This window comes from Periplaneta americana, chromosome 4 (genome assembly GCF_040183065.1).
Source record: "Periplaneta americana isolate PAMFEO1 chromosome 4, P.americana_PAMFEO1_priV1, whole genome shotgun sequence".
Classification (NCBI taxonomy): Eukaryota; Metazoa; Arthropoda; class Insecta; order Blattodea; family Blattidae; genus Periplaneta; species Periplaneta americana.
Genome location: NC_091120.1, coordinates 156,772,656 through 156,797,052, shown reverse-complemented (window position 1 = coordinate 156,797,052; position 24,397 = coordinate 156,772,656). Strand labels below are relative to the sequence as shown.

Sequence of the window (24,397 nt, the reverse complement as noted above, 5' to 3'; positions counted from 1 at the left end):
AGATTGAAAAATGCCCAGCAGATATTTTGGGAGTAAATGGCCCGCAACAAACAAAAATGATATATCAGCACATTCTGCAAGACACTTATCAGACACCACATATAATGGAACGATATCCGAATGAGAGATGGTCCAAAATCTGGAATAACCTTCACCTAGCGGACATTCCTACCACATGGAAGATTTCAGCATACGAATACATCAATGAAATTATCCCAACGGAAGAGAAGAAATATCGCCACAATATCACTGCGTCACCGGCCTGCAAAAAACGTGGGTTTTTGGATACACAAAAACATCGTGTAACGAACTGTGGACCTGCAAAGTTTGTTTGGGAAGAAGCAAAACGACGACTGTGTAGTATAGGAGACATCAAGACTGTGAATGGTATGAATCAGGTCCTCCTATGTATCGACCCACCAACAGAAAGTAATGTATTCGTACATGTGTGGTTGGCAGTAAGTTTGCTGCATTACCAATTAACAACAGAACTACCAACTGTAAATGACTATATAGGAATGCTGAAAACGGAAAAGATTAAAGCAAAATATAAATATCAAAATGACGCTCGATCAAAAGTTCACCAACTTGACCTGCTTCAATTATAACAATTTAATTTCTTTTGATTCAAGGTCGTAATTTTAAAATAAATACTAAGATGTGATCCAGAACACTATGTAACAATGACACAAGGGAAACGGTGTTTCTATATAAAAAAGAATGAAAGTTATTTTGTTTGCAAATTATAGTCTTGAAATGGAAGGTATAACTAAAAGAAAACACTCTATCCAAGTCTGTTTACAAATGAAAATAGGCTAATAATTATGTATGCAATATTTTAAGTGTAAAAAAAAAGTGAAGGATCTAATTTTTAGGTCTGAGTAGTTGATAGGAAATGTGAAACACAATTAATCGATTATTATGTAAATATGATAACGTAGTATGAATAGAAATGTATATTAATTCTTAAAAAAATGTAATTCAGTAAATCAGTATATCTTCCTACACTAAGGAGAACATTTCTTCATATTCTAACTTAATTTCCAGTGTAAGGTTCTAAGTGTAAATACTTTTAAATTTGTAACTTAATTCTTATTGTGAAGGTAGAACGTTACCTAGAAATATATATATTTTGTTTAAATATGTTTTTAATAATTGGCCACAATAACTCTCAGGAAATAAATTCTACGCTTTGGTAGGCTTTGGATAATACATACACTTGATTGTAATTCGTTTTAAACTTGACAAAATTTTATTAATCTTAGAAATTAGTGCAATTATTATCATTAAAAAACAGAGGAAGACCAGATTAGTTGTAGCTTTTTCTGTTACTTTCAACAGTAGACTATAGGATTTTGTGATGTTCTGAACACATGCTTATGCTACTGCAGTATTGAGTGTACAAAGATAAAATAATTCCTATGTTTTGTAAGTCATACAACATTTTCATTGACTCATTTCTGGGAAATGTGCAATATATTTCACTAACATAAACGTTTATAGTAAAGTATCTCATAAATGTGAATAGAGTTATAGTAACAGATTCAATACTAGCTTTTCTATTGTCCATTCCATTGTTTTCATTTTGGACATATTAAATTCAATACTAGCTTTTCTATTGTCCATTCCATTGTTTTCATTTTGGACATATTAAATTAGTGATGTCACGTAACCAAGCAATTTTATGTTATATGTATAGTTGTTTTCTTTAGTGAATTCCATAACAGTACTTCATGAAACATAAACAGTCTGTGATATAAAAAAAAGTGTGTGAACGTTTTTGTATAGAATATTTTGGGAATTATATGTGTTTAGTCGGAAATGTATTATAATTATGAATGATTTATGAATATTCTATTAATGCTAAGATGGATTGTAAAATAACGTTCTCACAAAACAAAAAATTATAATTAGTCAATAGTTCAGTAAAAAAAATTGTATTAGTTTTGTATAATGCTTCTTGATATGGTAAATGTATATATTATATTTCTGTGACAAATAAATGGTAAAAAAAAAGAGAAAAAAAAAAATGAGATGAAGGTGATAATGTCGGTGAAATGAGTCCGGGGTCCAGCACCGAAAGTTACCCAGCATTTGCTCATGTTGGGTTTAGTGAAACAACCTCAACCATGTAACTTTCCCCGACCGGGAATCGAACCCGGGCCACCTGGTTTCGCGGCCAGTTTGGTTTAGGGAGAAACACGTTTCGTCAACGTTAAATTTTTACAATCCGTTAACGGATCCATTTGCAGGACGATCCCGACCTCTCTTTACCTTGCCCATCAAATCTCGCTTGAAAATCAATTTTGAGATTTCGTACATACGACAACATTCATTCAATCCCACTGCTCCGGATCGAAATTCATCCAGTACAACACTTGGTTCCGATTTTACGTATTCTTGTTTGATCATTATCTATTCTGAAATTTGAAAATATTATGCACCTAACGTTACTTGTTCACGTTGCCAAAATCATACTGGCACGATATGAGCAACCTTTTAATGGTACGATTTAGGAAACTAGCACTCCAAGCAAACTATTCAGATTATAACCTAAACAAAGCTGTTACAGTGACTATTTTTACCGTTTAAATAATGCAACCAATCTAATATACTAGGTGTAATAAAACACATTCATTAAACTAAATGTTTTACTGAAAGCTTACGAAAGAGTAAGAAAATCTTATATGAGAAAAAAGAACTTACTATAAAACGCGATTTAATACAGCTGTTGTCTTGGATGAAAGGCGGAAAACTGAACGAGTATCAGTTTCTATTTGTATTTCATGAAAAATTCCTCAGATGGTTCCTGCATGCAATACTTTCCTCAATATTAATATTGGTACGATTTCGGCGCCGGTACGATATAGGCTACTTTCCCCTACAACAGTTCAGCATCTAACGCACCAGCCATATTGAATACTTCCATGCTAACAGAAAGTTAAATGACTTAACTCCATGAAATTGGTCACTTAAATTAACATGTATTTTAACAGCCTGTTAGTACTAACATTAGTTGAAGAAATGCTTCAACTGTCAACTTTACAGTTAAAATGGAATAATACACTGTTATAATTTAACAATGGTTGAAGAAACCGGGCATTATTCTTTTCTACAATAACCTCTAGGTTAAACTGTAAACACATGATACCCAATTTCGTGCTTACGCAATTCATTTCAGGCCATGGAAATTTTAAAACATATTTTAAACGGCTCAAAATCAATAATGTAAATGAATCCATGTGTAAATGCGGGGAAATCGCCCAGACTGTTCAACACCTCCTATTTGATTGCCCAATTTTCGAAAGAGCTCGCCTGTTATTACTGTCGCATGTCGTCCCATGTTCTGGGCAATTTGAAAAACTCCTGTGTTTAATGTTTAAAAAGAAATGCTGTTCAAGAGAATTTCAGAAATTCGTATCACATATTCACAATTCACTGTAAATAGCTAGTCTGTGTGTTTCTACCATACTAAGAGAAGTTGTAGTTAATGCAATTAGTAAGGCTATATGAATGTGTTAATTTTTTGTGTACATATTATATTTTCAGGTTTTGTATCATTAATCTAACATGCCACAGGGCAAAACAGGCTGCAATAAAAGGAGATACTACCACTATTAATTATACTAATAATCACAATAATAATAGCTATAATATCACAGTTTCATATCATATACAGGGACATCATTTTATTTTTACTAACATTTCTAATATTAACCTGGCTATATTGGATCAACGATTAAGAACCGGAAAAACACCGTTTGCTACCCCCTTCCACGACTGGAGTTCGATGATACTGGCGTAATATACAAACAAATCACTTTACTAGGTATAGGAGGGAAGAAAAGTAGTTCATCCATTTACGTAAACTTAGAAATATCGCGATTTTGAGTTTGATAATTTTCATTAGGTTTTTGTTTAATCAAAATACAGTACAGTATTAACAATGAGTGTTTTTACTCGAGAACTGAGCTTTCCATGCGGACGTATTCATTATGCAGTGTATATTATAATGTCTACAGTACATTAGCGTACAATATAGAGAATGAAGTTAAATTGAAAAAAATTCATAATATGAATATTTAAACACATTTTCAAAATGGTGGCCGTTCATTTCGATACAGGCTTCAGTTCTAATGTGCATATTATCGCACTATAGACTATTGTACGTAATTCAAATTACCGGTACCAGGTTCGTACTTAGTATCAGTAACTCATGTCGAAATAATTCTGTACCTACTCTATAAAAGAGACCTTACGTACTGTAAATTCAATCTTCACTTAAAATTCAGACATGCTATCTACTATCCGATCAAGTGGTTACGTCGCAGCGTCGTAGAAAGGCAGGAAATCACGTGGCAGTTAATTACTTAACGAGGCCCTTTTATTTAAGTTATTTTAAACAATTGTATGGGTATAATGTTACGTAGACGTCCAATTCCTAACAGAAATTAATGTTCCACTAGCATTTATAGAGAGGCGAATAGAAGCAGATGGGAGAAACCGGGATGCGACGTAGGCAAATGGAAAATGATGCAATATTGAAAGCTCTTTCGTCACTGGAAAACGTGAACATATTTTTGGAACGTACTGTTTACTATGACCATAAGGCTACTATGACTGTATATGCGGTCTTGGATCTGTGTGGAGGACGGTTGAACTTCATTAGTAGAAGGGATGGGAGTGAAGTACATTCAAAAACTCAGGTACAATAAAAATTGAAGTAAAAATAAAATGATGTCTCTGTATAAGTTTTTATATAATTTTTTTTAAGTCTTGTCTGTGTATTTTATATAATATGTTTATGTCTTATGTGTTGTATATGCATTTGTATGTCATGTGTCTAGTTCATGTCATTTTTATGTCATATACGTCCTTAAAAGTAATATGTACGTTTCTACGAAATGCTTACAAGTCTGTGTGTGATGTGTCCTGGGAAAGTATTGTATGCAATATGTCTGTGTTTCATATATTGTGTATCTATTTCTATGTATCTATTTTATCTCATATCTACATATTTGTATATAATATAATTATGATGTTTATTATGCCATACACATTTAATGTAATATGTGTATTTTATGTCATAATTATGTATATATTTTATGTAAGTATTTGTACAGGGCTATAATATGTACGATTTAACTAAAGCCCTAATATACCTTCGGTTAAAATAGGGTTCTATAAACTTGAAAATTCAATAATAATATTATTAAAAATAGCCAATACAATCAGAGATCAAAGGAAAGAGCAAGAGAGGGAGAAAACTCAAATAGTGACAATGAAATGCAAACATTTTCTATGATCCATGTTGAATTTTTCGTACACTACTTTCAACACTTGAATATAAATAAGTGATTAAATGGCGATCTTACTCGTGTTAATTGTGTAAGCATGTGCAGCTTACAGCTGTTTCGGTGCTTCTTCACACCATCCTCAGAGCCTACTATACTAAAAGCCAGGTTATGAACCGACTAAACAGGAAGTAGTTGGGATGGCGAGAGGAAAGTGCGGATTAGAGGTGTAGCCTGTGCAGCGATGACACGTTGAGTGTAGGGGGTTAGAGGGGAAAAGAAGAACGGAGCTTGTCATTGGATCTCGCGTGAAAATGTCGTCAGCTAACGAAAATCTGGCAACGGAATCACGGAGACAGTGTAGCCAAATTTCCCAGTTCATTTGCAGTAACACGTGCATTACGAGTCGCATTTCGTACCAGCGTCATTAGCTCGTGCTTTCTTAAAAACAGTAATTTTAATTACTAATATTGTTGATAGTGTTATCGAGAACTATATACAGTAGCTATTTTAAACATATCGGTGACAAACGCTGAACACGCTTTGAATCTCGCGCCACTATGTGGCAACAGAGCTCAGAAAGAGAGCAACAGAACGTTGCTTCCGGTTTAGTCTGTTCATAACCTGGCTTTTAGTATATATCTCGGGGTCATCTCGAACTTCGCTGCCTGTTGTGTGGGTGCGTTCGATTGTTGAAAAGTGTTGAAATGTGGTGTCAAATAGTGTGTGTGTTCTGAAATTGATCTGTGTGTTGAGAATTTGATCAGGGTGTGTTTTGGTGTGTCTGTATATTTCATTTTGTTCTAGTGTGTTGAGTTTTTGGTTTCTGGGTTGTATGTGTAGGATTTCCATGTCTGTATTTATGCTATTGTATGTGTGGTTAGCATTAGTTATGTGTTGGGCATATGTAGATGTATTGTGTCCTCTGGTTATTGCTTTAATGTGTTCTTTGTATCAAGTTTGGAATGATCTGCCTGTCTGTCCAAGTAGAAACTGTCGCAACTATTGCATGTGAGTTTGTATACGCCTGTGTGGTTGTATTTATTTGTTTATGTGTTGAGATCTTTTTGTAATCTCTTAGAAGCTGGTCAAACATTTAATAGGAAGGGAAGTGTGGAATAATATTGTAACCCTTCTAAACTGTAGTGTGAATTAATAATTATGAACATGTATAAAAATTATTTGTTACTGAATTCTGTGTAATTACATCATTGCAAACGTATAAGTTACTCCTAAGGATGTTGGTGTCTGCATAGAAAGCTATCTCCCTTTCACCCACGCGTTACTCTCTCACTCCTTTGAATTATTTTTGGACTCTTTGGGGCTGCGTTCCCTAAAATATTACTATATATGGTCATGTGGAACTAAAACGTCTATCGTACTGCACGTGACTACAGCCCCTAAACATTTCCATGTATGGTCATGTTTAGACATGGACTCGCGTCCTGACAACGCCCCAAACCTGGACTATATAATACGAGCCACCACTAACCTCAGGACTTTTACTCGTTAGCTGTCATGTAGTCTACAACACATTCAACTGTATTACTACCTATTCTCCAATATAATAGTTATACCACAGTTTGACGACTTCTTATTCTCAAGAACCCTACTCAATTCCTGTAACTTTACGAAGTGTGGTCAACTCTACCTTACACCACACACCCTCGCTTAAGTCATAAACTAAGACATAAGGGGAGAGAATAGTATGGTGTCTGCCTGCTAAACAGCGGGAATTTTTATGTTATTTATGGCCTATTTAGGAAGACAAGTCACCACTGTTATACCCACCCCATTCCACCCTCGAGACCAGTCCATGGATGGGAAGAGTGAAAGCTGACCGGGCCACAAGGCCAGACGAATTGTGTCTTAGCTACACCGTTTCAAGTACAACCTCAAAGCCCGCGAAAACATACGAAATGCAGAAACCAGACCCGACACGAGCGAACCTGCCCTCAGGAACAAATTTTACTGCAAAACAGGTCTATATCCATCACTAAGTTTTCAAATACTTCTACAGCGACATAAGCTTCATTCAAATTACTAATATATTATATAAAACACAAAATTTGATTTTAATTAGGGCAAGTGACTGAGACCTGACCTCACTTGTCTCATTCAATCAGCCGCCACTAAGTGTCATTCATTTGTTACAGGTGACATTCATTTGTTATTATTCGACGAGTGAAAAAATACTGTAATAAAATAAATTATAGACAGTTTAGTTTTGTCTTCAAAGAATTAGATAGGTGACACTTTAATCATACATCAATATTAATTAATAGCATATAGAAAGTGATTGTAGGTGACACATTAATTGTACAGCAGTGTAAATAAATTGCATATCGGTATAGGTTAATGCTTGAATATGTATTTTACTCTGACAGTCTTATTAATAAACCGTGTATAGTTTTTATACGAGACTTATGAAGAGTTGAGACAGAAAACGTTATTAATAAACCGTGAATAAGCTATGGACGTATAAACAGGTTGTAACCATACAATGGGAATTGCTTTGCAGTAGTTATATACACGAAACCCCTTGTTTAAGCGTTGTATATAGGGAAAAATGGCCGCCCCTCTAACAGCTGTTCGTATCGACTGTCATTTTATGATGATAGTTACCTTGTAACCACAGAAGAACAAACCAAAGATCATAGAATTATTAGAATAATATTGCTGTAGCTTGTACTCTTTGACCAAAATGTAGTGTGGTAATAGATTAGAGCCAGTTGTACTATCGATATTTAACACGCCACACTAGAGCGCTCTACCGGATGCAATAGAGAACCTCAGATATTCTATTACCTTTCGTAATGAAGTAATGACGAAACTATGACGTAGCTGTGTAACAGTTATACTGTTATACACGATGTATGTAGTGATTATTAGTAAGGAATTTACACACGACTTATAAACGAGCTACTCATTGTATAAGTATAAGACAGTTAAACGTCTGTATATAGAGCTTTTATTAGTAAGACCGTTAGAGGATAAAAAGAAAGGAGGGAGTACTTCAAGCCAAATATGCTTGAAATCTGTGCGACGGATATGACGTCAAACTACACCTTTTACGCCTCATAATCCACCGCGAAATACCGCCAGTTCCATCCATCCAATGGTTCTACAGCTCATGTTTGCGCCTTGACCTGCCGAATTTTTTGCCTCCATAAATCTCTATTTTAAGCTGCCAGTTTCCAATCTCTGCAATGTAGCAGACTAGCCGCATCCTCCCTGATATTATCTTCCCATCTCTTCGTGGGTCTTCCAGGACGGCGAGTTCCATGAAAACTAGCTCTAAGGGTTTTTTTTGGTAGACGATCCAGAGGTAATCTTTGTACGTGACCTGCCCATCGGAGTTTTTTTAATTTTTATATAGGTGAGTATATCGTATTCTCTATAAAGTTCTTTATTATTTCGTATCTCATATTCCTGATTTATGTTTACAGGTCCAAATATTTTCTAAGTATTTTCCTTTCAAAGCTACCAATAGCTTTCTCAGCCCTTCTGGTAAGACACCATGTTTCGCAGCCATACATGAGAACAGTTCTTATGAGTGTTTTATAAAGTCTTATTTTAGTTGCCGTGTGGACGTCCCGATTACTTATAACCTGGTGTAGGGAATAAGTTTTATTGGCCGATCTTATGCGCTTTTGGATCTCATTAAAAAGGACATTATTATTGGTGATCATTGAGCCTAAGTAGTCAAAACTATCAACCACGGTTATCTCTGGTTCGCCGATCATAAGTTGCCGGTTATTTCTAATTTTAGAACTTGCTTGAATCAAATGTTTTGCCTGTGTTTTGGTTAGATTGATATTAAGACTTATGTCCTTAGTGGCCTCTTTCAATTCATTGTAGGTTTCGTATATTGCCTTGATATTTCTACTTAATATGCATATATCATCCGCATAGCCGATTACTTGAGTGGTCTGGTAGTCCAGAATACCTTTCATATTGATAGAGAGCTTTCTTATTGCATATTCCACTACTAAGTTGAACAGTTGAACAGGCATGGAGCCAGCCCATTACCTTGTTTGAGTCCCTGCTCTATGAGTTAATTGAGTTTGAATTTTGACCTGAATTATTGTTCCTTTCATCGTTGTTTTTACTAATTTTATAAGTTTACATGGAATATCAAATCTTGCATAATCCTGTAAATTTGCTTCCGATTTATGCTGTCGTAGGCTTGTTTGAAGTCTCTATAGATTTGGTAGACACCGCCAATTGCCAAATGTTAAATTGCTACTATCGGTTTTGGTCATACGTAAACGGATTAGACTGGATCTGGAGGTAACAGGACTATTAGCAGATTATTATATCAATGTATGTTTTACTGTATTTTTTATTTTATTGGGTTATTTTACGACGTTGTATCAACATCTAGGTTATTTAGCGTCTAAATGAAATGAAGGTGATAATGCCGGTGATGCACCGAAAGTTACCCAGCATTTGCTCATATTGGGTTGAGGGAAAATCCCGGAAAAAACCTCAACCAGGTAACTTGCCCCGACCAGGATTCAAACCCAGGCCACCTGGTTTTGCGGCCAGACGCGCTGACCGTTACTCCACAGGTGTGGACGTTTCACTGTATATTTATTAAAAGTGTTATGGTTGTGACATGGATTGAACACTTCATTTCCACATTCTTTCTCTTATCAAGAAGGCTGTTGACATTCCTTCATATGCTAAAGCATAGGGGGATATATCAACGGACATATTCTGCAGTTGAGTCAAACAGAATATTAGCTTATTTATAAAAAAATAACACCTGCTGAACTTGACTACACTTTTGAAATATTCACAACACGAAACAATTTGTAATCATAATAATACGAACAAAACAGCTGATAAACATACCGAGAAAAAAATATGAACTATGGATAATTTGATGGCCATACTAGTACACCTTTTTGGTTCCACCGTTTCAAGCTTATGGCCGGGGGTTGATTTTACTCCATGGATGTTTTCGCATTCAGCCACGACCCCACGAGTGGCGCTCAGAGCAACAACCGGAAGTCGTCAGACGCTTACGTCTTATCTGCATTAATTCCTGAGGAAGAGAGGCACATCTAGTTTACAAAGGAAAAAACTTGACATCAATAAAGCAGTTCAAATAGCTAGGAGTAACGCTGCAGACGACAGGGATGACATTCATAACACATACTGAAGAGCAATTAGCTACATAAAGCACCTCCGGGAGATGTTAGTACAGACAGCATTGAAACTCTTTCAGGCAGTGCTGCAGTTGGAAACAAATTTTAGAGGGTACTGTTGAAATCTACTTGGTCAGACTAGACTCTATCTGGACTCGTACTGCACTTCATTTCCAAGGTTACTTCTTCATCATGCAGACCTCCTTCCAGATCGCAGCCATAATTGCACATGAGGCAAGAAATTAAACGCTGACGTTTGTGGTCCAACACTTTTTAGGAACAAAAGTCTAGGAACTCTTTTACTAGAAGAGTATTCCTTTTCTTAGTGCAGATATCGTTCATTACAGTATTGCTCATTCACATTCTTCAGTTGAAATTGGAATATAATCTGTAACATGTAACTGGACTCAAGATTCATGAACACACGAAAAGTAACAATATTTCCCTCCTCAAGCAAACTGCTAGCATTACATCTGAGCGTGTTTAAAATTACAGAATCAGTGCAGCAGAAATCTTGAGGCGCAACATAATAAAATTAGTGTTATGCGAAGGCATCTACTATACGCAAGTTTTGAAATTAGCGAATCAGTATGGCAGATTTCTTGAGGCTCCATGCTATAAAGTTAGTGTTAATTACGTATAGAAATAGACGGCGGCATGCAAGTTTGAAATTAACAAATCGCAGCTAGCCTACTCCTGAAGTGTTTTGGATAAAATAACGAATGAACAAGCGTTTAAGCAAAGGATATGAGATGTCAGCCGCTACTTTTATGCCAAATATGAACATCAAAATGTTTTTCAAATAGCTAATAGGCCTATCTCCCATTTCAAAGTATATTAAAAGACCATTTAAACATAATTAATATAATTTTAGAGTCTATATTTTTTTCCGGTACTGTAACAGCGAGTTTTTGTTTTAAACGGTACGGCGTACCGTCCCGTACTGGCCCAACTACAGCACTGCTTTCAGGTCATTTCGAAACCGCTATTTGAATACGCGTTATACTGCGTATCCGAAAGCTAAATGTTTTTATGCTCGACCATGCCGAAATGTAGTAATTATACACCTGGTAGCAGTCCTTTAATGCATGTCATTAAAGTACACGTGTTCAGCCAATGACAACTCAGCTTACAGGTGTTCAGCCAATGACAAGTCAGCTTTGTACCGTTATAAAACCGCAAGTATCGATTATTCTCGGATATGCAATCGAAAGAGAATTAGCGAAAAGTCACGGAGGCTGGAAATCCAATGCTGTCGCAGAAGGTTATGTTCTGTTACTATGATAATTAGCGTTAATTGTAAATAATATTCAAATAAATTCAATTTGTCATCTCGTTTTTCAATGTCGAATTCAATAATCAAGGTTATATCAAGTTTAACGGGATTACAACAAGGTCAATGACATTATTGTTCCTTGGAAAAAATCAATACTTTCGCGTCTGCGCACATCTCACAATTTACGACTTAGAACAAGGTCACTTCCGATCTTGTGACATACAAATAAAATGTATATATCTGAATAATTTCAAGTTAGAAATATGGTCGAGCATAAAAAGTCGTATGAAACTCACCTATAATGGTAATTAAGAAGCTCGTATGAAAATTATGAAACTCGCGCTCGTTTCACAAACATCCATACTCGCTTCTTAATTACTATCATTATAGGCTCGTTGCATAATGTACTATTATTTGAAGGAACAATACTAGTACTTCCTTTCCGATATACCTTTAATAATGTGTTTCTGCTGTCAGCAGAGTTGCTAGGTTTTCTGCGAGGGAAATCGGAATATCAGAAGCTAACTTAAGACATTAGACTTATCAACACTTTATCATAAGATTTATATTTCATTATCATCATCATCATCATCATCATCATCATCTTCATCAACATCAGCCTTCAAGTGTTAGACCCCAGTGGATCTGTTACGGTCTCTTGCCAGCGTTTCTTAGGTCTTCCTAAATTTCTTCGACCTTTTGGAACATGCGACAAAATCTGCCTGGGCCATTTAGAGCGATCCATCCTCTTGACATGTGTCTGCCACTGGAGCCTGTATTGCTGCAGATAATGGACAATAGAGTCAATTTTTAATTCCTTCCGAATCTCTACGTTCCGATGATGGTCGAGAAGGGAGTATCCAGCAGTTTTTCGTATGAATCTCATTTCGGCAGTTGTTAGCCGTCTTTCGTCGCATTTTCTTAGTGTCCCTGCTTCACTGCCATAAGCCAAAACTGGTCGTGCTAGACTTTTGTAGATTTTCAACCTTGTATTCTTTGTATTTGGGAAGGTTTGAATACACTGTTGATGGTTCCAGCAATTTTTAGAAATTTTGAGATTTTGTTGTCTATATCATCATCAGTGATGTATGATAGATTAAGATTTATATTTGTTTTCTGCAAAGCAGTGTTCGCGTGCTTTTAATGTAATATTCGCCTCCTGTTTCATTAATCAGTAACTAAGACAAGAGTTACTTTCAACCAGTCATATTAAAGAATTAACTTTTTATAATTTATACAGTTTTTGTATCTTCAAATTCGGCGAATAATTATTCATGTATGCACTGAAACAACAACTGTTTGAAGAAAATGAGGGATATGGAGTGGATGAAGGACAATAACAATGTATAATAACGTAGTTTGAAAGGTAACAATTATCTTCGAAATGAGTTGAATACACTGAATGATTCATTGTAGGGTAGAAATTCTCTCTGCGGATTGCACCTATCCATTTTCAGTTATAGGAATCTTTACTCAGAGGAAACCTGGAGCATAAACAGTCGTATAAGTGCAATGGTTTGTATTCTGTAACATAATACGGAGCAAAAATCATTATAGAAATTAAAGATTAACTAATAAATGAAATGTAACATTCCTTCCTTCTTTATCTTTACATCCGTATGCATTGCTGCAATTAAAAATAGCACACGAACGAACATACTTATTCAGCTTAACCAAACAAATAGCCACCCGTCGGCTGTTCAATTTGGGAGCATAACACTAGCGCCAGTGAGCGGTCTAGCGGTTATTTAGTAAGTCTATGATATAGCCTAATCTCTTTCTAACTCGTTGGTTGTAAGTTTAACTTACAAGGCCTACCAACAACACCATAAGGTTGTTAAAAAACATGATCGGCTAAAAAATAAATAACCAAACGAAAACAAATCCTTTTATTGGCTCAAAACATGTTAATAATAATGAAAGAACTATTCAAACTATAGTAATATGACCAAAAACATTCTTGTCTACCATTTTTGGTTAATCATGACAATGATACGTGTGTGTGTCTAATGCCTATCGACTTCACTTACGTTATTCGAGATCCGCATATTGCGGATAGATGGTAGCACTATGACCCATTTTCAATTTGCACACCACTTCGGCGGGCCACACTGTTCATGATAAGTATTTGTGAAGAGTTATGTGGTGTATTAGAGTGACTGTATGTGTAAGTGTAGTGTTGGGAATGGGTGAGGAAGGGAGAAGGGGAAACCCCTTGCCGGCACGTAGCGTATTCTTGTCGAATAGCACCAAGGGGGCCGCTAGGCTTAACGTTCCCATCCGACGGACGAATCGCTATCATCAGTGCCATATGTCTTCTTTTCATATGCACTGCGGAGAGATTTGGGATTTAACCCAGGCATATTGGTGCACAATTTAGTGATTGGAAGTTGTGCACCGCCATCTCTTCTAGTCCCGAGGTAGAAACTTTACATGAAAATTTCTGATCTCGCCGGGAATTGAACCCAGGCCGGATAGTCTGAAGGCAGACACGCGACCACGAAGCTAACATGGCGGACATTTATGACAATGATAACACGATAAACAAAAATGCATTTATATAACCAATAATAACTCTGTTCATAAATGCTAGAAATGTGTTCAATGTACTGTAACTTAGACTAGGCGGCATTTCGGAAGGCGGTCAGCTGCTCTGTGCGCATTTCTAGTATGTGACGTCACAAGCTTGCAGAGTAGAACCAGTCGGAATCAGTCTATAACAAGTACTTCCCGAGTTCGTTCGTTCACGTGTGAATGTTTCAATACATTGAATAAGTAAAATTAACATTTACTGTCTGTGTAAGATAAATAAATGAAAGAAGAGACTGTAAAAGACAAGTATTGCACAGACAGGCGCGGAAAATATTAAGCTGTATAATTATTTTAAAAACGTTGACGAGCAGAACGCTGCCGGCCATCTTGATGCTGGCTGCAACGTTGCCAATGCGCAAGAAACGACTGCAGAAGTGTAAAGAATTTTGTTAGTGAAGGAAGGAGGGTTTGTTTGGTGTCATGCTTACAGCAATCAACGGCTAAGGTCGTTATTGTCTTTTGATAATTTAAATTCTCTCCTGCGCTATTTGTATTACACGTGCGCGTGAAGTACGATGTGGCAATGTTGTACGCTGCCTTGCTCTCTCTATCTGTCTCTTTCCACGCAAACGCTAGCAGACTACCGCCTTCCGAATTGCCGTCGACTCTAGGTTTGTAGAAAGAGATCAGGATAAAATATGACACATCAAAGAAACCCGAGCCTTAGTAATAAGGAAGGGACGGATGTTGACGACCTAGAAATAACTGAAAAAAAAGACCAAAAAATCTTACATTTACTTTAAAATTCCCTAAATTGTAATTAAAGTTAATAATCTAAAGACAAGGGACTATATATGGAAAAATAATAAACACCGGAGGGAATAGTTCTTAAAATAAATGAATATTACTCCATTGTTCCTGTTTTCTCGTATTGAAAACATTCTCAATTAATAGAGGAAAGTGCCCTAAACCGGACTCCTCCCCCTAAAGTGGACCCCCGGTCTCCTGGCTCTGCATTCCCTTGAACTCTAGCAGAACTAAGTGTAAATAGTAGTTTAGGCTTCTACCAGTCTGTAGCGGAGCATACACGTCGCCCGCTTCACTTGTTGCTTATCAGTCTCCCATTACGTGTTTTGACAGTGGAAAAAGTTTTTACATTGTGCTACATTTTTTGTTTTTTCTTCTACATATTGGCAGGTAAACCATTCGATCTATATATATATATATATATCCTTAAATGGTAAGGTTTAAGGTTACTGCTTTTCATTAAACCGTTTAATTTATATGTTTGGTTCAAAATCTATTGAGTTAACAAAATGTTGGCTATAGTCGCGTAAACCGGACCCCCTTCAGTTGCCTAAACCGGACCCCTTATTTTTTCATGTTTAAAGTCTACCTGTATTAGTACACACTCTTATTCTATTGGAATTCTGTTCCAAATTTCAAGAGAATAATTTGGATGGAAGGAACAATCTTTACAGCGTACGATTCAGGGCGGATCCAAATGAACTCCTTCACTCAGTGGTTTCGACACTTCATCGAGTTTGCCAATCCTACAAAGGAAAAACCTGTGCTGTTGCTCTTGAATGGCCACTTATCCACACAGAGAATATTGATCTGATCAACTTGGCAAAAACAAATCATGTTACAATTGTGTCGGTGCCACCTCACTCTTCACACGAACTACAATCTTTGGAAAAAACTTTCATGGTTCCCCTGAAAGTTTACTACAGCAAGGAAATCAGGCAGTGGTTAAGGCACAATGAACGTGCTGTCAGTGCTTTTGATGCAATGGACCTGTTTGGCAAAGCCTATATTAGATGCCATACAGCTCAAATAGCAATCAATGGATTTAAAGCAACCCTTGAACATGAAGCTGTTTTCAGATGCCGAATACATTGAAGAGGCAAACAAAAAACCGAGATTTATCTTTCTATGAATCTGTGTTAAAGAAACGAACAGCAGAAAATCAGAGCTTTCCAGAGAACAGAGAAGAATGTGATGTGAACGAAGTTTTTGTAGAGTTTAACCCAAATCAACCATCAACATCTTCGGCAGGTCAGAGTGTTTCTCTGTCACCAGCTACACTTGAGGATCCTCAGGGTTCCACATCTTCTAAGACAAGCCCGTTTGACATCACTCCCATTCCAAAATTTAAAAAGAGGTTCTCGAATAGGGGGCGAAAGATCTGCAGTTCTACGATCATCACATCTACGTCTTATGAAGCCCAATTGGTGGAAACTAACAAAGCTAAAGGAGCTATGGAAGCTGAACAACAAGCACGGAATTGTGCTCAAGGACGGAAATGCAATCGCGGCCAGGGACGTGGTTCAGATGTACAGCCTTCAAGAAAAGGGAAAGGGCTCGTGAAACATCGTCTAAATGTTGTGAAAAAATGTGACAATCACGCACTGAAGATGAAAACAACGTGACCTCTGGAATATCTGAATTGGATCTCTTCTCGAAAGTTTTCCCATCCAAAGATGATGCTTGGTATGTGTGTTTTGTGACAGAACATTTTCGGAGGATTCTGAAGGGAAACTTTGGGTCATTTGCGTTATTTCCTGGGACTGAAAAGGACATGAACATCTGCGATTTTTGTCGCTAAACGATTTAATTCTGTTGTACGTTTTATGTATCTTTTTTGAAAACATCCTATATCTCTTTTTAAAAACTAAAACCTGTAATTGTAATATTATACTTATACTTTGAAACTAGATTATGATTTCTCTTATTTAATACCTTTTTCCAAATTTGTTTAGTGTTATTTTGATTATTTTTACAAGGGGTCCGATTTCGGCAACTATTTTTCAAATCGCCAAAGTGTAAGGTTATTGAAAATAATGTTTTTCGTACCAATTTTTAATTATTTTCTAAAAGTAAAATGTAAATGATGCATAACATTATAAAGTAAATATTGCATGCTTTTAAAACATAATTTTTACTGTATTATATTTTTAAAAAATCAAAAACAAAATGGGGGTCCGGTTTTGGGCACTTTCCTCTACAAATTTAATTCATGGATGACCATGGATGTATTGCAACATAGAATAACATGATGTTTAAACTATAAAACTAACATATATTCAAAGCAACGAACATAACAAAACGTATTATACCAGTTTTTATTTCTTCTTTTGGGACGTGGCGGTTATGTCATGCATGAAGTTTAAAGATATGAAAAAATAAATGCTACTTTAGGGCTATCTTAAATTGTAGAATGTTGCTGTTGACAGTGGGATAAAATATAACGTCATTGATGGTTTCAATAATTGTTTTCTTTTGAATACAACTGCAATGCATAAATGCATGTACATGTACAACATAACTCTATTATTACTACACAATATGTAATACACAAATATTTCTATTACTCAAATTTTTATGATAGATAATTTCGAATCGATAGGATAAAGATATATATATATATATATATTATTATTATTACTCATTATTTTTTTGTTTCTTGCCGTCTCCCACGCAAATAAGTTTTAAGTAGTAGAATTCTTATGCGCTTGTGGGGCGAGAGCTGAAAAATAGTAATAGGTTGCATTCAACTCTATTTCCATGTAAAATCTAACCTTACCATATTTTTAGTCAACTTATGCGATCACTGTAACCAACAAAGGAAGGCTAGTGTCGTGAGTAATGAAAAATATTAAGCACTGGAAAGGAGCAATAATTATGATATTTGTATAAGATTGTCGGAAATTCAAACTAAACTCTACACAATGATGTAAAAATCAATACGAAATGGAGGGAATTATTTCTAATTACCTTCCTATCCCTAAAAAAATTTCTTACACAAAAATGGAAGAAATACAAAAAATCTTAACATAGAAAATTTGTGTGTATGTATTTTTTTTTGTACAAATCTACACGCTTTGACCGACATTTACGAAAAAATTGAGTCTTCCAAAAATGTAGGCCTAAGATTCGTAAATTGGAGTGCAATGTCAATTATCAACGTTGGTTTCAAAAGTAATTACTAGGGAAATAGACATTTATTCCAATTATCAAAAGTCGAATTAACCTATTTCTATTGTATTACTATATGAAAAACTTTGGACTCCTACAGAAGTTTCTGATCTATATTTTCTATCAGTACGTTAATTACCACATTACTGACATCAAGTAGCATGATAAAAAAACGGTGAAATTTAACGGTCTACTTTCAATTGTTCCTGAGAAAATGGGAACACAAGCAAAGAAATTTAAGTTTTTGAAAACCGAATTCACAGACGAACACGTGGGAAGAACACAGTCGCAACATTAAAGTTCAAATCCTATTACAAACGCAGCCAACATAGTAGGCATAGAACGAAATTTCAGCTACAGAATTAATAAAAGAAGAGAAAGTAGATCTCTAAGCCAAAGAGTTTGAAATTAATATTCTCTCAAAAAGTAAAGATTTGTGATTTTTATACTGATAAAAATCAAGTAGCATTAATACAATACGTAACTGCATCATAAATAATGTAGCTACGTTGTTATATCAATTACTTTAGAAAATATAAAAATACGTTTTAAACATAAAATATGAAAACGAGAATATTTAAACTCCTTTGCGGCCGGATGACAACTCTTACAACACAAGTAGGCTACTATCGATTTACTTGTCGATATCTCCTACTCACTGACGCTAGTTCCATTTTTTCATTCTCTATGCAATTGGCGTTCATCTCTCAACGCGGAACAATGCCGCCTTCAACAATGCAAATGACATATTGAATCGCCATTTTGAGTTTTGATTTCGATTAAAGCAAGCAAAGATGACGTTTTATGGAGCGTAATGTGAAGTGAGGAGCTGGGTTCGATTTCCACGGGACAACCAGGATGAACTTCTTCCCATTGAGGTAAGTTTTCTAAGTTATATTACAATTCCTGTTTGAAAACTGCAACAATAATTAGGGAATAAAAGCTTTTACGTTTCGTAGCGTCCATAGCGATTTTAGAAATAAAATATATGTATGTTGGAGACTGATAATTAAGTCTCGATTGGACAAGCACGTTAAAAAAACTACCGAAATCGCGACGCTATTTAAAAATTACTGAGGACAATGAGGTTTTATGTTTTTAATACATTACATCGTTTTATGGCCATTCTTCCTTATCAATAAATACGAACAAATTAAATCGTATAATGCAGCGCTTATGAAAGTGTGGAATTCCGTGAATCGTAAATTATATTTAAATATTATTTTAAATTTGGAGATTAGGCCTAATGAAAAATGTATACAAAGTCATGAAAATACGAATCACTTAAAACATGAAACATCACAAATAATAATTATTATAATGTAATCATAATATTATGAAATGAATATTAAAAATCATATTTCACTATTATTAATACTATTAAAGATCTATAAAAGAATATAATATATATCTATCCGCATATCATCAGCTAAATTCCAGGTCTCAAGAATTTACTCATTATACGTTACCACAAGAAGTCTTTATATTCTTCATCTTATACAGTCTCAGTTGCTAGAAATTGGAACTCGTTTCCGAGTGATGTAAGGGGTTGTTGGACAATAACTTCATTTAGGTCAAAATTACACAAATTCTTACTTAACAGATTAATGACTGATTAATATTTGTTAGTTATAATGAAACTAACATCAGCCCATTCTTGTTATTACTATCATTAATTTATCTAAATAGATTACAACACCTCTAATGACAAAATTTAATAATTACATTAATATTATCATTATATAAATATGTTTTTAGATGTAATATTTTTTCTCCCTATAACATAGTTCTAGTAAACTTGTATTAAATTAATTCTCACCATTTTACTAGCTATCTCAAATTAATTATAGCTCATAAATTAAGTTACCGGTACTACTTTATCTTGTAGGTTCATCTAAATTTAAATAAACATGTACTAGTCGTTAAAACTTAACTGAAGAATATTGCTGGAGAATATTTTAAGTGTAATGTAAATATTCGTAATTTAAATATGTATTGTATTGATTAAAGCTGGTTGAGTGGAAGAGAAGGCCTTATGGCCTTAACACTGCCAGCGAAAATAAAACATTCTATTCTATTTTATAATCTTAATTAGTTTCATATCTGAATTCTCTGCGTATTTATCCATGAAAACAAATGATCGAAATAGGTTAAATGCAGAAGCAGAAAAGAAGCTACAGAATTCCGCTCTAAAACTAGATAATTATAAAAAATTTGTAGCAATTAAGCAGGAACATATTCATCCCAACGAGCAGAATAATTAAGTACCGGATTTTATATAATTACAGCCGGAGTGTAATCAAACTCACATCCACAGCACACGAGTCCCTTTCCATACTCCATCTACGCCGGTTATCACTAGCTGTGTTAAATTACATTCCAAGGGTTCTGTAAATTTTACGCGGCTTTGTAATTCTTTCAGAACTTTCGAAAGAATTCCAGGAATCTACATGTAATTCATTGATTGGATCATCGAAGTTTCTTGCATTATTGTAGTTCTACAGAGAGATCTCCTGCACCTGCGACAGAGAGAATTTTCAAAGAAAGAACTCTAAAATATTTCATGCAGCCCATCGAGTGGGATGCTGCAACTAACCCAGCCGAACATCTGGCTATATCAGGATACCAGACAAAGGAATTGGATACCCAACGGAATTGAGATGGTGTGTTAAACGTTTCGCCAACAAGGTAAGATATTGCGGCTTTCATCTTCTCTTTTAGGTCACATAATTGAATTAGCACTTATATTAATGCGAATAATGGATTACAGGTAATTAAAGAGTGGTTTGATTCAAACGCTCTTTCCTTAAACACATCCAAAACAACTGTTGTTCCATTTTCACTAAGGTCCAGTGGTCTTCAATCTCCTCAATCTTCCTTTAGGCTCAAAATTCATCATTCAGATTGTTCTTCTCAAAATTGTGAATGTCCTATATTAACCGAATCCTCAGAAGTTAAATATTTAGGCATTACAATCGACTAACACTTACGATGGAACACACATATTACATATTTATGCAATAGATTACGTAAAACAATTTATATCTTTGTTATACTTCGGTCATATTTACCAATTAATATTTTACGTCTCATTTATTTGGCTTTATTTCAATCCATTCTCCAGTATGGAATTTTAGGGTGGGGAAATGCTTGTAATTCTAATCTCACTCCACTAATACTTATACAGAAAAGAATTATTAAAATATGCCTTAATAAACCAATTGATTACTTATCTGAGCTTTTTTTTTACTGATTTTAATGTTTTGAAAATTAAACAGATTTATTATATTGCCTTATTAATCTTCATACATAAAAACCGCAATAAATTCAAATTGTATCATCATAAATATGGAACTAAAAGATCCCATTTTATACGACTAGAGGAACCAAAGTGTTTTACAAGCACAGCTCTGAGCCATGGTACCTACTTTGGTCCAAGGTTATACAATAAAATAATTGATAAATACCCAAATTTGGAAAATTTTAGTATCAGAAATTTCAAAAATAGCGTTAGGAATTTAATTTTTAAAGAATATATATTGATTTAATATGTATATGTATTTGTATGACTTAAATTGTTAAAATTGAAATTGTATTTTTAAATTTAATTTATTCCTGTAATTTTTTTTTCTTGACCCAGTTTGTGTCAAAAATTATCTTTGTGTTTATCTTTGTATTTAGACATCTCCCTGAGCACGAGTTTTTTACTCCTTCAGGGAAGAACTAAGATTGTACTTTTTATTTTTGTCACTGTTACTTTATTAACAATAAACAATTAGCATGAACTATTACTCCAGCAGTATTCCTAGTCCGCATTGCAGTAGCAAGAAACTGAGGGTTTGGGATCATTTACCTAGAAATATAAGACTTTTGCTTTGAGAATATTCATGTTAAATTGTTGTATTTTCATAAAGTCTTGAACGGGCAATTCTCCTTAATTCTTGAAATTAGTTTATACCGATTTTCTTATAGCTTGTGTGGTCCAATGTGTGAAAATATGTAGAGTTTAACGAGGATAAAACAGAATGTAGGGTTTTTTTACTTTTGGGATTTAGGCAACACAGCAGTTCCAAACTGCGTACAAAAGTATCAACCACAGAGCTACAAGTATATACAGATAAGGGGGAAAAAAAATCACTTCAACTTGTTCCTGTTTAGCATCTAAGTATTGCGCAAACTGAAAATTAATTAATGATATTCATGCGCGACCATGCCTTTTTTTTATTGTAGTAGGTTATTTTACGACGCTTCATCAACAGCTTTGGTTATTTAGCTGAATGAGATGAAGGTGATAATGCCGGTGAAATGAGTCCGGGGTGCAACACCGTAAGTTACCCTGCATTTGCTCATATTGGGTTGAGGGAAAACCCCGGAAAAAACCTCAACCAGGTAACTTGTCCCGACCGGGAATCGAACCCGGGCCACCTGGTTTCGCGGCTAGACGTGCTAACCGTTACTCCACAGGTGTGGACTCGACCATGCCGAAATGTAGTAATTATACACCTGGTAGCAATCCTTTAATGCATGTCATTACGGTACACCTATTCATTAAATTTAGGTTTTCGATTATTCTCGGATATGCAATCGAAAGACAACGAGGAAAACGTCACAGAGCACAGTGTTTCCAAGAGGCCCAAAAGCTGGCCAAAAATGATTTTTTCACTTTTAATTTTATGATGTTTGAAATATACCCCAACTATCTCCAAGGTCTGGCGGTCATAAAACAGCCACCCTCGAAGCAGGTCTAATTCTACGCAGTTGTATTCGAACCTTTGAAAGTAGTGCATGAAGTGTCGTTTTTGCTGTGTTGTGATTGTGTGTTTTTCAATTAGAATTTCAATTATTATCTTTTGTACTTCTGTGGTTGATTTTCAGGTAAATGTTATTATGGATTGTTAGAGTTATGTTTCTGAATTAAGAATACATTATTATTATAATGATTAAGTATATTATGCTTTGCTGAGGAATCATAATCATATTATGTAACATTTTATTTTGTGATTCCTTAAGTTCGGTCTTTATGCAGACCAGCAAAAATTGCCTCACGTTGCGTGCTATTTCCTTGACCAACGTGTAGCCTGACATGTTTACTTGATGATCTTGAAAGGTAAAATTGCCCATATTTGCCCCTTTTGATAAAATGTAGATAAATATATGTATTGGCGTATTTCAAATTAATCGTCTAAAATACGAATATTCTCAGTATCAGTTAATTTCTTCTCTACAGCAAAACTATGTTCAATTTGGCTATCAAATAGTTATAAAAGTAAAAAGTAACAAATTTTTAGTCATTTATTTTGGTTTCAGAATGGAGTACCGTTGCAAAAGGAAAGGATTGTTTGATACTTCACAGAAGGAAAAAAGTGGTCGTAAGAAACAGAAAGACGTAGTATTGCAGTTTCTTATTACAAAAATCAGTCTAGAAGTCTCCCATGATCAAATTAAATTGTTAGAAAGACATGTTTCTCATTTTTGCATTAATTTGTTTCGCAGAATCGATAAATCTAACAGGATGAGTGTTTGATTAAAAAAAAACGAGCAGTGTTAGATAAAGAGTTTGTATGTGATTTAAATGCTATAAAACCTACTGTACAGAAAAGAGGAGGACCACAGGCAAAGTTTGGAGAGAGCAGTAGTAGGTCTAAGCGTAGAAAAACTCAAAATGTAAGAAAATCTGCAGAGATTGCGAAAAATTTAACATTCGCTGCAAAAATAAAGTAAGTGCAGAAATAACCGGCATTGACAGAATCTCATCCACAGATGTGGAATTATACTTAAAACCATATCCTGTGGATCTGAAATAAACACAAATGAATTTGAAAAATTTGCAACTGAGACTGCCAGATTATTTGTCTCACTGTACTCTTGGTATCCCATGCCTGTCACTGTACATAAAATACACATTCATGGTTCGACTATTATTTCCGAGGCGTTACATCCAATTGAATGGTGAATTTACAAAACGACTTATGTCCCTAGAAGTAGTTTTGAGAAAATTAAAGAAAACTGTTTTTGACTTCGCTGAACCATATATTGTTACAATATAATTTTTTATATGTAAGAGAAAAATTTTTAGTATAAAAATTCATACTTTTGTACTCTTCTTCAGGTTGTAAAAAATTTAATTATCTTCAGGACTTAAGTTGTTCTGCAAATTAACT

The 24,397-nt window shown here is 34.9% G+C and overlaps 1 long non-coding RNA gene across 1 annotated transcript in view; it reads right to left on the bottom strand.

Moving 5' to 3' along the window:
• Positions 1 to 24,397, bottom strand: part of LOC138698347 (uncharacterized) — a 55,162-nt gene that overhangs the window by 6,013 nt on the left and 24,752 nt on the right. Inside the window, exon 2 of the long non-coding RNA XR_011331839.1 lies at positions 10,155 to 10,347. This is a non-coding gene — a long non-coding RNA (uncharacterized lncRNA). The remainder of the gene's footprint in view (positions 1 to 10,154; positions 10,348 to 24,397) is intronic.